The sequence below is a fragment of the Sturnira hondurensis genome, unplaced genomic scaffold, assembly GCF_014824575.4.
Source record: "Sturnira hondurensis isolate 20B ecotype Veracruz unplaced genomic scaffold, ASM1482457v3 Scaffold0008916, whole genome shotgun sequence".
Lineage (NCBI taxonomy): Eukaryota > Metazoa > Chordata > Mammalia > Chiroptera > Phyllostomidae > Sturnira > Sturnira hondurensis.
Window position 1 is genome coordinate 2227957 of NW_028081547.1, and position 17587 is coordinate 2245543.

Here is a 17587-nt window from a genome sequence, read left to right on the forward strand (position 1 = left end):
CCTGGTGAGGTTCGAACAGTGGGGAAAAGTGCTTAGAACAGCGTCTGGCACATGGTAAGAGCAGTCCTTACAGAGCAGCTGTCCTTTCCTCCTTCCTACTCACCTACAACTTTTGCTCTTCATTCACCTTTGAAACAAGGTATGAGAGGGTGGTGGCTTCTTATATCCCTTTCCCCACTCAGTGAGGGGTTGGCGCCCTGCACCTCTCTGCTCTGCTCCAAGAAGCCTCAGCTGGCCGCTCCCGTGGACTCACAGCTCTGTACCAACTTGCGATGAGACCTGGCCCTGTGGCTAGGGGAAAACGGGTCGGCTCCCAAGCAGTGCTCTGCTCTGAATGTGCATCTGGTCAAAATGGGATAGTGCCCTCAGGAGGCCATGCAGCTGCTGAGCTGGCCTCACAAGCATATGACCTGCATTCTGTCACCCAATCCCAGGACCCCCCCCCCACCTCCATAACCCAGGCCCTTCCAGAGCTCATGGAGGCTGTCAGTTAGATGAAAGGGATTAGAAGGGGTAGTAAGGGCCAGAGCTCTAAGGTTCAACAGGAGGTGCTACAGGAGCTCTGACTGACTGACAAGTCCTAACACCTCTCTGTACCTATGGGGAAGGTTTCAAGATCATATAGCAGGTGAGCAGGAGAAAGAGAGAGTGTTTCTAAAAGGAAATAAAATAACATCCCATGGATCTTTGGGAAAGAGGACCAAGAGTGTTCTCTAAAGACCTCTAGTCCATGTTTGCAAACTCAAGTGCCAGCAGGGGCCAGACAGGTAACATAAGTGGGTGACAAGCCTGGTAGGGACTTTGATGATCCGGGAACATTTGCTCCATTTGAAGAAAGATGGTTTTCCTCGTCTCCAGATACATTTTTTAAAAGTGGCTTTATTAAGGTATAATCCCCTAGAATTCCAAGTAATTTCATAGAATTCTATAGAAAATACCATAGAAGTCACCCATTCAAAGTATCCAAGTCAATGTTTTTTCATATGTTCACAAAGGTGTATAACAATAATCACAATCTAATCTTAGAACTTTTTTCTCATCCCCAAAGGAAACCCCATACCCATCAGTGGTCACTCTCCACTCCCTCCGCCCACAGCCACCAGCCCTGGGCAAGCATGAATTCACTTTCTTTCTCTCTGGCTTTTTGGCCATCTCATGTAAATGAAATTGTACAATATATGGTGATTGGTTTGGGGGTTTTTTGGTTTTGTTTTTTTCTTTTTGGTAGCAGTATGTATCAGTTCATTCCTTTTTCGTGCCCAATAATATTCCATTGTATGTTTATACCACATTTTATTCATTCATTTCTTAGCTGATGGATATTTTCATTGTTCTTACTGCGTTGACTGTTGTGAATAACTCTGCTTTGCTAATTTGTGCACCTGAATGAGGTTTTGTGTGGACATATGTTTTTGGTTTTCTCGTACACGTAGCTAGAAATAAAATTGCCAGGCCGTACAGCAACTCTATGTATAACATTTTCAGGAATTACCAAAGTATTTCCAAAGTGGCTACATTGTTTTACCTTACCACCAGTGATGTAGGAAGGTTCTAAGTTCTCTATGTCCTCAACGCTTGTTAATATCTGTCTTTTTTATTATAGCCATCCTAGTGGGTGTGTAGTGGCATCTCATTATAATTTTGGTTTGCATTTTCCTATTGACTAAAGATGTTGAACGTATTTACATGTGTATATTGTCCATTAATATATCTTCTTTGGAGAAATTTCCATTTATGTCCTTTGTCCATTTTTAAATTAAGTTATCTTTTTATTATTGAGTTGTAAGATTTGTTTATATATTCTGAATATGAGTCCCCTTATCAGATACATCATTTGCAAATATTTTTCCCATTCTGTGAATTATCTTGTCACTCTCTTGAAGGTACCATTTTCAGCATAAAAGTTTTACTTTTAATGAAGTCCAAATTTACCTCATCAAAGGGGTGGAGGGGCAGTTGTGCTTTTGGTGTCATATTTTCACTGATACGTCCCCTAGAGCAAGAGATATAAAGAAAAGAATAAACAAATGGGATCTTCTCCCAAAATAAAAAAACTTCTGCATGGCTAAAGAAAACAGTATTAAAATAAAAAGAACCAACTGATTGGGAAACATATTTGCCAATGATACCTCAGACAAGGGTTTAATCTTCAAAATACACAAAGAACTTACCAACCCAATTAAAAAATGGGCAAAGGACTTGAACAGACACTTCTCCAAGGAGGACATACAGAGGATCCAGAGACACATGAAAAGATGCTCAATATTGCTAGCTATCAGAGAGATGCAAATTAAAACCAAAATGAGATACCACTTTACACCGATCAGAATGGCCATCATAAACAAAGCAACAAACAATAAGTGTGGAGAGGTTGTGGGGAAAAGGGGACCCTAGTTCACTGTTGGTGGGATTGTAGGCTGGTACAACCACTATGGAAAACAGTAAGAAAACAAAAAAATGAATTTTCTAAGAAAACTAAAAATGGACCTGCCTTTTGAGCCAGCAATTTCACTGTTAGGAGTATATTCTAAGAACCCAGAAACACCAATCCAAAAGAACCTATGCACCCCGATGTTCATGGCAGCACAATTTACAATAGCCAAGAGTTGGAAGCAACCTAGGTGCCCATCAGTAAATGAATGGATCCAAAAAGTATAGTACATTTACACAATGGAGTTCTATGCGGCAGAAAGGACCTCCTACCCTTTGCAACAGCATAGAGGGAACTGGAAAGCATTATGCTGAGTGAAATAAGCCAGGCAGTGAAGACAAATACCATATGATCTCACCTTTAATAGGAACCTAAACAACAAAACAAACAAGCAAGCAAAATATAACCAAAAACACTGAAATAGAGAGCAGGCTGACAGTGACCAGAGGGGAGAGGAGAGGGAATTTCAGGGGAAAAGGGAAGGGTTTACAGGAACAAGTATAAAGGACACATGGACAAAAACTAACAGGGGTGGAAATGGGAGGGAGGTGGGGAGCACTGGGGGAGGGGGGTGGTGAGCTGGGATGGGAGTAAAAGAGAGAAAAATGTACCTGAACAACAATTAAAATAAATAAATTAAAATAGAAAAAAATTAAAAAAAAACAATTGCCAAATCCAAAGTGATAAATGTTTACATTATCTTTTCTTCAAAGACTTTTATAGTCTTAGCTCTTCCATTTAGGTTTTTGATCTATTTAAATTAATTTTTGTATGTGATATGAGGTAGGGGCCCAGAATCATTTGTTTACATGTGGATAACCAGTTGACCCGTCAGCATTTGTTGAAAAACTACTCCTTCCCCCACTATATTGTCTTGGCACCTCGTTGAAAAATGGCGCCCTAGACTGTGAACATGAACGCTTATTTCTAGACTGGTTTTTTTTTTTACTCCTTTCATCTATATGTTTACCCTTATACCAATACCACATTGTTTTGATTACTGCAGCTTTGTAGTAACTTTTGAAATCCAGAAGTGTACATATTGCAACTTTGATCTCCTTCAAGATCACCTTGGCTATTTTGTGTCTCTTGACCCGGATGAGTATTAGGATCAGCTTGTCAAGTTCTAGGTCTGGCTTCTCTTTGTCACAAGAGGAGAGAACACTTCTTTTTTCTGTCTGCTTTCCCAAAAGAAGTCAAAATTTTGGATTTTTTAACTTAAAATTCCCTAGTTTTAAAAGCCAATTCAGGCCAAACAAAACAGCATCTACAGGCTAAATTTCAGGGCCACTAATTTGCAGCCCCAGCTCCAATCCAAAGACCCAATTTTACAAAGAGGAATTTGAGACCTAGAGAAGGAAGGTCATTTCTCTAGTCCCTTGGGCAAGTGAGTTGTGGAGATGGGGCTAGGATGTAGAAGTCTGGTTTCAAAGATCAGGGTTACTGCACATCCTTTTCTCTACAGTTCCTCTCCAAGCAATGTCTTGAGAGCACTCACCACGCACAGCACATGCACCTGCCCCGGGCTGTCTGGGGCCAATAGCTCTACTCCATCCCTCCCAGTCCAAGGACAGTAGGCCCCCAAATGCTGGAGGTTCCCTTGGTCTCAAGGCTAAAGTGCAAATTCTGGCATTGCCTATGATCCCCAAAGACTCAGACACCATCAAGTGTTTCAGCAGCTCATGGCCCAGAAAGACAGTGAGTCCCCTCTCCAACCCTCTCCTGCCATCTTGAGAGGACACTAAGAAGAACAAGCTGTCCTACTTCTTCCTGCCACCTTTTTGGGTTTCCAAAACCCCATTTTAGGAAGAAAGAAAAAAGAAAAAGCAATCAGGAGTAGCCAGGAAGCCACAGCCTGTGCAACGTAATTTGGAGCAGGTAGAGTGAGAGAAAAGAATCTGTTAGATTGAAAGTCAGGCGCGTCATGTGGCTGGAGGACGAGGGCTCAGGGGAGCCTGCTGGCTGCAGCCCTGTTCCTGCAATTAAGATGATAGCATCGAGACCGCCATAATCCTCGGGGTCACAAACTGTGTCACAAGGCACCTCCTCGGCAGGGTGAATCCAGCAGCAGGCAGCTGCTCATAATTTTTCTGAGGCTGCCTTTTTTTTGCCTTTTTTTCTCTTGGTTTGTTTTTTAAGGACAGCAATGCCAGCTTTAATTTTACTGCAAGGTGGTAGATTTTCCTTTCATACTCTCTGCAAAGATTGATTCACTGGAGTGGAAATAAAAAAGGAAAGAAAACAACACACACACACACACACAAACCCTTGAAGTGTCCCACATTCTCTCTTCCTGATCATTTCTGAGAAATCAAATCTTAACAGCATAGTGATTTTAGGGATGTTTCTTTAAACAGTTTTTTAAGTCACTAGTATTCGGATTCATAAAATTAGAAAAAGAACAGCGACAAGAGTCCTCAGAACTTACTGCACCCAATCACCACCCACTCACCCATGGCATGACTTTAGAGTTCAGGACTCTAAAAGCCACAGAAGGGACTTTCCTGATGTCCCACAGTTGTTGGCTGAGCTGGGCGGAGAACACAAGTTTCTACTGTGTGCAGAACACATTAGACCTATTCACCCATTTAGATACCAGTTACTGCAGAACATTTCACTCTTCAACATGGGGCCAGAGAGAAGAACGGACATGCCAGGTTCAAGAGGGAGCAACGTAGCTGCTTTCGCTGTAATGTGGTCTGTGGATGCCTGATGCCCAGATGGTCCTGCTTGACTGGGGGAGCCCATGGCCTCAGGAGAGGAGGGGTTGAGTGGGAAGAGGAGGAGGCCAGTTTGGGGTAGGCAGGAGGAGTGGCAGGAGGAGCAGACAGACCCAATAGACCAGGACCCCCCCCCCTTCTGTGCTCTTCCTTTGTCCCCTCTCCCAGATGCACCTTTTGGGAATGAGCCAGTGTATCTGTCCCAAGGCCTCTATGTACCCAGTCTCCACAGGAGAGGGTAACACACAGTTAGCTCCAGCAGAGCCCCAAACTGGGACACAGGGAGGGTAGCAGGTGGCTCTGGGAAAGAAGAGAAAATGAACAGGACCCAAAGAGTCTTGGAAAGTCTTGTCATATGCTCCCCACACTTTATTCTGGAAATGGCAGAAAGATGTGAGCTCTATGGACACATGGTTGGGCAAATATATTATCTAATGACTCCTGAACTCTGCTGAACATAGGTTCACAGTGACCTAGAAGTAAGGATCTGGTGGAGTGCCATAGGACCCCGGTCTCTACCCTTAGCTACTGACCACATTTATGAGGCTCATAAATGGGCTCAGAGGCCTGTGCTGATCCAGTCAGATGACTAGGAAAGCAAGGGTGAGGCATGCCAGTTTCAGGATTCCAAATAGGGTTCCAACAAGTATTCATGAAGTTCCTATTATGTGCATAACTCTTCTGTTGCTGGACCCATGAAGACTCTTTTCCCTAAAGATAGTGAGAAGAGCACATAGTAGGGCCACTGAGCCAAAGTCAGCTCCCATGAGATGCAGCTGGACTCCAAGAGAAGGTAGGGACAGAGCAGCCTGAAGGGCTCCCAGGGCTCCTGGGACCCTCAGATGGGGCCCCCATGCAGGGGAAGGGCAACATGTCTGGGAGCAGCAGATTGTCACTACTAAGCTAGCAACAGCACGCCTGTGCCGTGAGCACCCCACTACCCAGGTATGACAGTGGAGCCACTCCAGGCACCAGCTGCTATGATATGATCCTGGAGCCAGAGCTAGCATTGCCACCAGCCTGGAGGGTGAGAAGGAGGAGTTTGGAGGAATGGCCCCCACCACCAACCGCTGTCATTCACTTTCAGACAGAGCACACAGGCTCTGTGACCCCAGGGGACAAGGGCACCCAGAACATATCCCCATGGTGGCCATCCCTGTGCCCAGAAGCTCCTCTTGAACCCTGTCAGTGCCAGGCCCTTCTATCCAACTTACAGACAGCCCCAAACACCACCACCCACACCCAGAATGCAGCACAGAATGCCTCCTCCGGGAAGCCCACAGGAAGCCAACACTGCCCTCCCTACACTTGGGTGGCCCTGATTCGTTCAGCACAGGTCTTTGCTGTGCCTGGTTAGCATGCTCAGAGGTCTCACGCCAGCTCAGACAGCCCTGCCCCATCTCAGTGCAGTACTCATCACTCCCTTCCTTTAACCCTCTAGGTGACACCTTCTCTGTCCACAGACACGACATGAGCCACAGTCTCTTTGCTCAGATTGGATTCTCTGTGATTTGTTTATTCTATGATAAACTGTATGGCATGCACTGAGCCCCAGTGAGCAAGACACCAGTCCAGCCTTGGAAACTCACTGTCTAGTAGGGGACAGAGATCAGCAAATGAATAGTGACAGGGGTCATGCAATGGGAAGGCAAACCTGAGGCCTGCAATAGCATCCTCATGGTGAGGGCACCTGACTCACATCAAGGGCATCTGAGAGGGCTTCCTGGAGGAAGTAACAGGTACATTGAGACCTTTAGGACTAGCAGGGACTAGCCAAGTGAAGAGAGGGAGAGAGTGTGTGTTACACCTATTTTTTGAGTGTCTAATTTGTACCATGCACTAGGGATCAGCAGCAAGCAAGGCAACACAGTTCCTGCCTTGGTGGAGCATAGAGCCTTGTGAGGTGGCAGATGTGACATGAGAATTGCAACACCCAGTTACCACGGTGTAATAAGAAAAGGCTCAAGTCACACAAAATGTAGAATAGGAAGGTTTATGTGGGGCTGCAGATGGAGACAGAAGTTCTTGGGAAGGTGAATTTGGGTTGGAGATTGAAAGAAGCCAGACAAATGTGGGATGCAAGGGGAAGGAACAGAATTTCAGGCCTAACAAACTGTGCAAATGTCCAAAGGCAGCAAGAAATTTACTACTTTAGTAAACCTGAAAAATAATGAGTAAAGCAGAGAGTGAATATTTTGTGCCTAGTGCCAATGTTTTACCCTCCACTATTGTTTACCTTCTATGAGGATTTTAATGTTCTCAGGTTATCACATTGCTTTCCCATCATAGCCAACACAGGTAATGATGGAACATTCTCCTCACTTTATAGATGAGGAAATTGAGGTTCAGATTAGTGAAGCCCAAGGTCATGGGGCCAGGAAGTATTATCTGGATTCAAAGCCTGATCCATGTGACCCAAAGGAGCCTGTTTGACCCCCTCGCCACAACCCAGTATTCACGCAGCATCACTCCCCGGCTGTTGCAGGTGTGGGTTTATAGGCTCAGACCCAAGGCCCAGGCCTGCAGCCTCCCCCATCCCAGGAGGTGTCCTGGCCCCCACCTGGCCCACGGTGCTCAGGAGCATGTTTACTCAGGTTTAAACACTAATTGCCCATGAAGTTTTTCATCTCGACAGATCCCAGCTGTGACCCGGAGGGATCTGTTGAGGGAGGCTTAGGAAAGGAGGTTGTTTAAATGTGGAATTTGGAAGTGGCCATCTCCTTCAAAAGTGAAAGCATGTTTTTGCTACAGGCATCTCAAGGGCCTCTTGTCTCCTCAGTCAACCACCAGAGTATGTGTTGCATGTCAAGTGATTCCATCTTAATTGATGATTCAATTGGCCTAAATTACATTAGGTATGTAAATTTCTGTCTGCAGATCGGCACAGCTTGGCCATCACTTTCCTCAGCCCATTGCCCTGATCTCCAGCTTGGGGACCCACACTCTTCTGCCCTCTGCCCTCTGAGGAAGGGGCCCTCTGGGGACCAGGAGGAGAACAAAGGGCTGGGCATTGCACACCACCAAGTAGAACTGCACCTAGGCAGAGACTGGGGGATAAGCAAGGCTCTTGGTGCAGGCTGGGTTTCCACCACGAATTTCCAATGAGAGCAAACTATGAAAGCGCCAGCAGTGGAGCCACCAGCCTCTGACTTCAAGCCTAGGCAGAATCTGGAAACACCTAACAATGGCACTGTCTACCAAAGAGGCAGTTGTGTGGAGCATTTAAGAGCATAGACTCTGGAGCCAGATTGCCTGGGTTCAAATTCCAGCTCTCCCACCCATCTGCTGTGTGACCCTGCAAAGGTTGCCTAACCTTTCTCAGCCTCACCTTTTCTTCTGTAAAATGAAGATAAAAATAGCATCTTCCATAGAGGTTAGTCATGAGGCACGATGTAAGCACCGACACCATCATCATCATCATCATAACTAGTGCTACCAGTACTTCGCTGCACAGCCTGCTGGAGTCTTTATACCTGTTAAGTGTTGGAGTGAGTCCACTAAACTCAATAGGGTGCAAGGTGGAAATGACCTTAATTTTCCTCCCCACCAGGATTGGGAGCAGAGGGCAGCACTGGGAGCAAAATTTGAGAAGGCACCGTAATCAACATACATCAAGCACAACATTTTTAAAAATCAAAATTAGTGCAAAAAATCCATGATGCACAAACGATCAAAACTTAAACCCACTTGGTGGGTGTGGTTCCTTCCCTAAGCTGAATAAAATTTCAACGTGTCAGTCCCATATCTTTTTCCTATTATTCTTGAGTAATAAAAAATCATCTGGTCGCTTGAGTAACCCAAACGAGTCTTATTTCACTAATTAGAATGTCCAGTCCAGTTGAGATCACAGTCTCATCCCACTTCCAGCCTGCCCTCTCCACCAGCTGTGTCTGGAATGCTGTTGGCCTTGAGAGAGATGGGTAGCCTATCTCTTCTCTCCTCTGATCTCTGCGCTCCCCCTTCAATGCATGATCCTGAATTCTGACCCCTTGGCGAGGCCCAGAGGAACAGTGGAGCAAGGACAAGATGTCCAACCTCCTGCGGCAGTATGGCTGAGACCTGACATTGAGCTCTGAGGCTGGTGGATAAAACCTGGCTCTTTCTCATGCGTGACTGTCATGAGTTTTCAGCTGAGTCCTCTGCTGAGCACTGCATCATCTCAGCTCTGGCTGGTCACCCACCTCCAGATATTTCCTCAGCCCATGGGCATTTGTGGGTACTCTTGAGGCCACACTGCCCTCTGGGCCTGCTTCATAGGAGTTCCACAGCCAGGCCCTGGAACACAGGCATTCACCTGCACCCTTGGTGGTGAGAGAAGGCAGCTTGCCTTCCATGCTGCCTCATTGTCCCTTCTGCCACTTCTGACCCTTCCAGTCCCAGCCATCCTCCCTCAATAGATACCTATCACTATGTTTCCCAAACTTTGGGGCACCCTTGTCAAGCCCTCTGTGATGGCTAATTTTGTATGTCGACTTGACTCGGTTAAGGGACACCCTGATCACTGGTAAAACATTATTGCTGGGTGTGTCTGTGAGGGTTTCAGAAGAGATTAGCATTTGAAATCAGTAGATTGAGTAAAGATCCAATGTGGGCAATCATCACCAATTCCTTGAGGGTTGGAACAGAACAAAAAGGCAGAATAAGGGCAAATTTTCTCCCTCTTGTTGAGCCGAGAAGTTCGTCTCCTCCTACCTTTGTACATCAGAGCTCCCGGTTCTTGTACCTTCAGACTCTGGTACTTACACGAGCATCCTCCTCCTCCCATTCTCAGGCCTTGACCTCAGACTTGGAATTGCACACGGGTTTCCCTGGTCCTCAGGCCTTCAGATTCCAACTAAATTGTGCCACTAGCTTTCCTGATACTACAGTTTACAGACAACATATTGTAGTCTATCTCAACCCCCACAATAACGTGAGCCAACTTCCTAATAAATCTCCTTTTCTATCTCAATAGGTAGATAAATAGATTAATGAATGGATAGCTAGTTAGGTAATGGACAAATAAAAAGATAGATAGGTGATAGATAGATAGATAGATAGATAGATAGATAGATCTATGTGCCTCCTGTTGGTGATGTTTCTCTGGAGAACACTGACTAAGACACCTGCCTGAAAGCCTTTCATTAGGCTGAAGGTAAGCAGCGAGGACAAACACCCCAGCACCTGCACACTTCCTCCAAAGGAACTTCTCTTGGTCTCACCCCTATTTCTTCCAGAAGTGAGTGTTAATTAAAGTCACAAAACCTGCTTTCACTGTCTCCCTGGAGTCCCAGTAGGCTGGTTTAGCTCCCTTTTTGGATCAGAGAATCCTCAGTATTGCTCCCTTGGTGCCCAGCTTTGAGCAGCTCAGCCAAAATCATGACAAAGAGTCACACCTACATTTCCTTGAGCCCTCACCATACCCTGAAGAGCACATTCAATTATTCCCACTCATAGATGAGGCATCAAGGGACACCAAGGACAAGCTTCATAGCTGGTCAGTGGCAGTGCTGATACATAAGACCTTGGCCTCCTGTCTTTCCCACTGGCCAGGCTAACTCTTTGGAGCTGTCTAGGAAGGACACTGGTTAGAATGGACAGTGGGCAAGCCATTAGTCTTAAAGAGGAAAATGCAGGTGGCTGTGTGTGGGGACTGACAATCTTCAAAAGGATGTGATCAAGTCACCTGTCTCTAGTAAGCACCTGCTGTGTGCCCAAGTCCAGTCCCTAACTTCAGTGAGTGCAGAGGCCTAATGTGCTGAGCCACACACAGGGCATGAGAGGACAGCAGCATAAATCAGAGGTCCCTGTGACTCAGTCCTCGAGTACCAAAGAAGCTACAGGGGATAGAGCAGCTGGAGAAGCTGCCCATGGGAGCTATGCCATGGCCAAGACAGACCCCTGGCTCCAGGCAGGACTCTTCTAGCATTTGGAATGTGACGTAGGGAGGGGCCTTCTGTCCTCTTCATCCAGGCACAGGCTCCTCCTTAACCAAACACACAGGCCAAGCATCTGTCCTAGGACTATGCCAGAGTTATGTGATTTTTGGCCCATGTCTCAGCCTTTCTGAGCCATTGAGCCTCTCCACTTCCACATGTTTGTATAATAGAGATGATAATGGTACCTCAAATCACAGGGCTGTGAGAAGAATCAAATGAGGTAATGCATACCTGGGCTGAGCAGTGCCGGGTGCATATTTAAAAGTGCTTTTGTTAGCAAAGCAGTGCTTCCCGCTGTGTGCCAGGGCCCTGCGCCTCCAGAGGGCGGGTGCAGGGAACACTGAGCAGGGCCAAGTCCTTCAGTGCTCCACCCGTACTTTCCACAAAGGAGAGGAGAATGTTGTCCCAAGTGCTGACAAGCCAGACATTCACCCAGCAAACATCTGCCCCAGCACATGGCCTAGGACCTCGTACATGCTTCGTAAGCACGGACCCCTAAATACAGCTGATGGGAACAGAGCTGGTCCAGGGGAGCCTAATGGGAACACAGGTAAAGGAGGACTTCCCAGAGGAGGTGCTGTTTGACCTTAAAGAGGGAATGGGAGCTGGCAGATAGACAAGGAGAAGAAGGAGCAGCCTACCCAAGGTGCAGGCTCAGAAAGCTCCCCAGGGAACCCCAGTCAGAGGTTCATTGCTTGTTTCAAGGGCAACTGTAGGCTTTCCAACCCCGGGGGGAGCACAGGGCACTGCTCTCAATCTCTGTTTGCATCCCCATTACACCATGCACTCCTTAAGGCAGGACCCAATCCACCCCGGTGTCCAGGGTGGCCCCGTCCCCCAGGCCACTGTTGCCTCTCGGTCGGTGCTCAGAAAGTATTTGTCTGACTGCAGCTAGGCCTGTGGGAGACTGTGCACTGGCTCTCCCGGGGACTCAAACCCCTCTATCTACTCCTTTGCTGAGCAGTATTTGTGACGCACCTGTGATGTGCTGGGCCCTTGTACAAGTGCTGAGGTACAGTGTGGGACAGAGCATGGGGGCAGGAGTTCCCAGCCAGCTGTAATGGCCCTGGGAACAGGAGCTGGCTCCATTCTCCCAAATTCCCTCTGGTGGGCATCCCAGGCTTGGCAGGACCTGGCAATGGGGAGTCTTAAACCACAGAGAGAAGGGAAAGCAGATCTGCAGGCAGGAGTTATAGGGGGACCTGAAGCAGGTTACATTCACTTTAGGTGCCCTTTCAGCCCTGAGATCCTCAGAGTCCTTGACTCCTGGACACTTGGGAAGTAAAGAGAGAGTTCTGAACCAAGGCCTGCAGGATTCCAAGTCTAAGCACATGGGAGAGCCTGGGCAACTCCCTTTCTTTCTCTGCACCAGCAAAATGAAAAGCCTGGGAAACCCAGCTCTCAGGCTGTCAAGACCCTCTTAGCACAGACCCCTCCCCAAACCCTTGGATCTTCTTGGGGCAGGGAACCTCCTCTTTATGGCGTTCACTTCACAGTGCCCACAGGCAGTGTTCCACGATAAGGACCAGGCAGTCACCCAGCTGGGGAAGTGGGTAGCCCTGGATCTAGACCTTGGTGGGTGACTGGACCTCTGCGTCTGGCTAGGAGTAGTGCTGATGTGTTGATGAGAATCCAAACCAACCCTTTGTCCCAGGCCTTTGGAGGTCATCCCAGCCACCCTCTTCCCAGCCTTGTTTCAGATGCTCTTCCTGCCCTGGCCAGGTCCCAGGTGGTCAAGCTGCCAGGGAAGCTTTGGGCCACTGGCATGACTGAGCCACTCCCTGCCGCCACCCTCTTAGCAGCTCTGACTCTTCCAGAATCTCCTGTGCAGCCACTTCAGTGACTCCAGCTGCATGAACTCTCCTCTCCTCTCCAGGTAGGGACATTGCTGGCTCCACCGGAACTTCCTTCCAGTGATACATTTCAGGTTTCTTGCAAGGCTGCCCACTACAGTCCACCTCTTTCCACAAGGAAGCCAGATATCCCCTAGCCTCCCCATTATGAACCCAGAGCTTTAGTACCTTCAGAGCACCGAGCACCCGTCATCTTAACCAGCCTGACAGTGGGCAGGCAGGTGAGCAGGCAGATGGAAAAGTGAGAGCAGGAGAGAACGTGGCTCAGCCAAGTTCTCACACCACACAAGGGCTGAGCCAGGATTTGCTTTCACTTCTCTGGAAATCCAAGCAGGACTTTTCCCACAGTTCTACTCAACTCTAGTGAAGTAGTGCTTGGGGCCAGGGGGGCGGGCAGCAGGGCCGGTTACAAACCTGTGATCTAAGAACCCAAAGATTTTGTTTGGCTAATAGCTTTTTTAAAAATCTGCATCCCAGTGTTGTTTGTGCATCAGGTCCTACACAGTTCTCCATGGCCCTCGCCACTCCCCAGGGTCTCCCTCCAGCCTCCTTCATTTATTATTATCTGCCTGATCCTGAAGGCATCAATGAGTTTGTCAGCCCAAGAGTCAAGTCCAGAAGCTATTCTTTGTGCCTCTGCCCCTCTAGCCCCCTGGCGCTCTCTACACTTCCTTCTAACCCTGCCCTCCAGCTGTCAGCTCTTATACTCCCCTCCCAGCCCTGCATCCGTCCACCTGTCCACACTGCTCCTCCAGGTGTGCCTTTTCCACCTTCCTTACCTGGAATATGCCCATTCGTTCATTCATCATTGGACCAAACACATTATCCTGTGTGACAGGTACTGTTCTAGGTGATGAAAATTCAAGAATAAGTAAGAGGGGGTCCCTTCTCTAAAGAGGTCCCAGCCTCCCTGGGGATACAAACACATAAGTGAATAAACTTAGAACAACTTCTAAGTGCTCAAATACCACCTCTTCCAGGAAGCTTTCCTAGCAGCAGCCAGGGCCCCTCCTCTCTATCCTCATAACCCCTGAAGTAGGCCCTAGTAGGGCTCTTACCACACTGTATTATAGATATGTTTAAGCTGGGACCAGGAACAAGAATAAATGCATTTCAATATCCCTAAGACTTAGCACAAGTCCTGGTGCCTGTCGGGATCGGTTGAATGAGTGAATAAGTGAGTGAATGAACGAATGAATGAATGCCTTATCAGCTTGTTCCCTTGGAGACATGCCCAGTTATACACACACAGTAGTGTATATATATGTTCTGTTAAGCTAACCAACCCTGTGGACATTTACTACCTGCCTGCTCTGTGTGGAGCCTTGTGCCAGGTCCTGGGGCCAGTGGACAAATGAGGCTTGGTTCCTGGCTGCAGACGGCACAGGCAGCAGTGCACACAGGCCCATAAATACACAGCCATATCCAGCGGTGCGTCGACCAGACCCAGTTGTCTGGGAGTCATGTGAGTGTGATTTTGGTGATATGACAATCTGGCCTTGAGCAAAAAGAAATGAGGAGGAAAACAGGGAGCTTCTGTCCATGGAGCTGGAAGCTTGAGTGTGGCCCAGAAAACAGGGACAGCCTCTAGGAAAAGGGAGAAGAACTGGAACAGCTGGAACAGTGCCTGGGACATGGAAGCGGTGGGGACAGTGACGGTGAAATCGGAGTAAATTGGAAAATAAGAGGTGCCTGCAGCAGGTGACAAACCCAGCTCAGAGGCATGCCCGCAGCGGTCCTGCGAGCTGGGTGCCCACGCAGGCGGCTCTCCCACTCCCCCTCTCTCCTCCCACCTTCTCCACTCTGAGTCACCTCCCCGAGGGGCAGAGACTAAAGGTCTTGCTCACCCAGCAGGCAGCACGTGGATGGGAAGTGGCATTTGGTGGAGCCCTGATCAGGGGTGAGGACACCACCGCTTCCCCAAATTGGTTTTCCGACAGTAAATTATAATTGCTGTAAGTGTTCTAGAACTCGGGGACTGAGATTAATTACGGCTCCGTATCCTATGGCGCTCTGAACTTTAAGCACAGCATGGTGTGCAGGTTGTTAATAAGAAGGAGGATCTGGGAAGACTTTTCAGATGAGCAATAAAAAAAGAAAAACAATTTGAATTGAATTCTGCACCTGCCAAAAAGGACCCTTTGGGCCTAGAAGAATGTTTCGCATCTTTCCAACCTGGCCACAGACGGCTTATGGTGACCAGAAACACAGGGTGGCTCCCAGCACGGGGACCTGCGGCAAGCCTTCATCGGTCTGGCCCAGAACGGATCCAGCCATCACCAGGTCAGTCCTTTAAAAGACTAACAAAGCCAGTGGTCACATACTCAGACGTCAGTGAAGTCAGGAAAGTAAAGTCAACAAGTGGGCCTTGCGGGCAGGGACACCATAAGGAATGGTGGAGACTGGGGAGCTGGGAAGCCCATTCCCTCAGGGACAACCTCACCTTGCCTCCAGGTAACCATGGTTACACGGGAATGCAGCCCTGGTTGCTGAGCCTTCAAGAGCAGAATTCCAGGTTTCTTTTTTTTTAATTTTATTTATTTATCTTTAGAGGGGAAGGAGAGAGGGAGAGAAACATCAATGTATGGTTGCCTTTTCTGCGTCCCCTGCTGGGAGCTGGCCTGCAGGGAACCAGCCTACAACCCAGGCATGTGCCCTGACTGGGAATCGAACTGCGATCGTGTGGTTCGCAGGCCTGTGCTCAATCCACTGAGCTACACCAGCCAGGGCCCAGGTCTCTTTATAAAATCTCTCTATTTTTATAGTTGAAAGTTTATTATAATTTTAACATACTTTATGGGGCCAAATAATACATACTCAGGCTGGAGTTTGGTCTATGGGCCACCATTTGGAAACCTCCACATCCGAAACCAGTGTGTTCTGTTGGGTGAATGGTGGGTCTGGCCCTGTCTCCTCCCCAGGAGAGGTTAGCTGCCTGCCCTCCTGCCTCCCGGCTCCCTCGTTCCCACGGCAGTTCTCCCGGCACTGTCCTTCTCTTCTCATCTTTCTCCCTATTAAACTCTAAGCTTCGTGTCAGGCATGGATTATTCCGCCCTATACTCAGAATGACTAGTGAAAGGCTCCACAAAGGGAGGGCTCAAACAAAGGAATATCAAAGGAATGAATGATTGTCTTTTAAACCCCTCAGCTTTTGCTCATTCCCTTCCTTGCATCTCAACAGTCCTGATTCAAAACCTGACAACATGCGTCCAGTCCAAGTCGATGCCTCCTCTGTTGGTGGAGGTCATGGTTCAGATGAGGAAACTGAAGTCTGGCAGCAAGACATGATCGGCACAAGGTGCAACCAGGAGCTGGCAGCCCAGCCACAGCGGGAGCAGGCCTGTGAGAGGTGGCCCCCAGCATCTCCCGGGCCCTCTCTCCCTCTCTCTCCATGAGGTATTGTCCGTGCTCTGGGGGCCGCTCTTCTCCACCCACATCCCATCCTGGGGAGAGGCGGACACAGCATGTGTTCCCCAAATCCCACTTCCCCGGCATGCACTCAGTTCCAAATGTACTGGGAAAGCCATTCGTGTAATGAATAAAAACAGAAATTATGATTTAGAACGTGAAACTAATTTATTACCAAAATGTGTTCTGGGGCCAGGCCTCATGGCTGCTCTGTCTCCCATTGCTGCTGGGTTCTGAGGGTGGGGCCCATTCCATGGACACTGACTCTTGAGCCCAGTGCCTGGCTATGGCTGTAGATACTTGCTGAAATGGTGACACTCAGATGTTATCTAGACACAAGAAAGATACTGGAGGGAGCAGCAACTTGGTGCTCGGGGCAGGATGGCTTTCCTTCCTCCCACCTTCTCCCAGCTGGAAACTCATGGAAGGAACTACCCAGTGGGGAGTGGAGGCCACTCTGTATCCCGGTAGAAACAATGCTGAGCATCTGACACAGTCTGGATAAGTTAACCCTCACAGCACTGTGGAGAGGCCCTATTATTACTGGCTCCCTTTTATACACATGGAAGTTGAGGCACAGAGAGACAACCCGGGTAGTGCAAAGCAGCACAGCCAGTAGATGCTAGAATTGCGGTCAAACATAACCACCCACAACTCTAAAAACCCATAGTCATCTTTTCTTCATTTTAAGGGAATTTAAGGCAATATAAACAATCCAGAACACAGGAAGTATCAAAGACATACAGAGTAAAGCCTCCTTCCCATCATCTTATTTTTTAAAAGACTTTATTTATTTAATTTCAGAGGGAGGGGAAAGGAAAGAGAAAGAGTGGGAAATAGTGACTGGTTGCCTCTCATATGTGCCCCAAACCCACAACCCAGGCACGTGCCCTGACCAGGAATTGAACCAGCAACCACTTGCTTTGCAGGACAGTGCCCAGCCCACTGAGTTACACCAGTCAGGCCTACAGCTCTTATTTTAATATCCAGAGTTTCTTTAGACCACTACAACACAGATTTTATTTCTGCCCTTTTATATAAAAGGTCAGATATTATATACATTGTTCTACATGTTGTTTTTTAATTTTAAAATAATTTTAGACTCACACAGAGGCTACAAAAATACAACGGAAATTCCTATGTGCCCTTCATCCGGCTTCCCCCAAAGACATCTTAAATAACCATAGTAAAACTAGCAAACCAGGAAATTGCAGGTGGTACAACGCCATTAAACTGCAGATCTTATTCAGACTTTAC

At 47.8% G+C, this 17587-nt stretch overlaps 1 long non-coding RNA gene across 1 annotated transcript; it reads left to right on the forward strand.

The window, feature by feature from the left end:
• Positions 1-14827: 14827 nt before the first annotated feature.
• LOC118993850 (uncharacterized) lies at positions 14828-16473 on the forward strand. Its single transcript, XR_005067955.1, has 2 exons — positions 14828-15205; positions 16104-16473. It is a non-coding gene; the product is annotated as an uncharacterized LOC118993850 (long non-coding RNA).
• The last annotated feature ends 1114 nt before the right edge of the window (positions 16474-17587 follow it).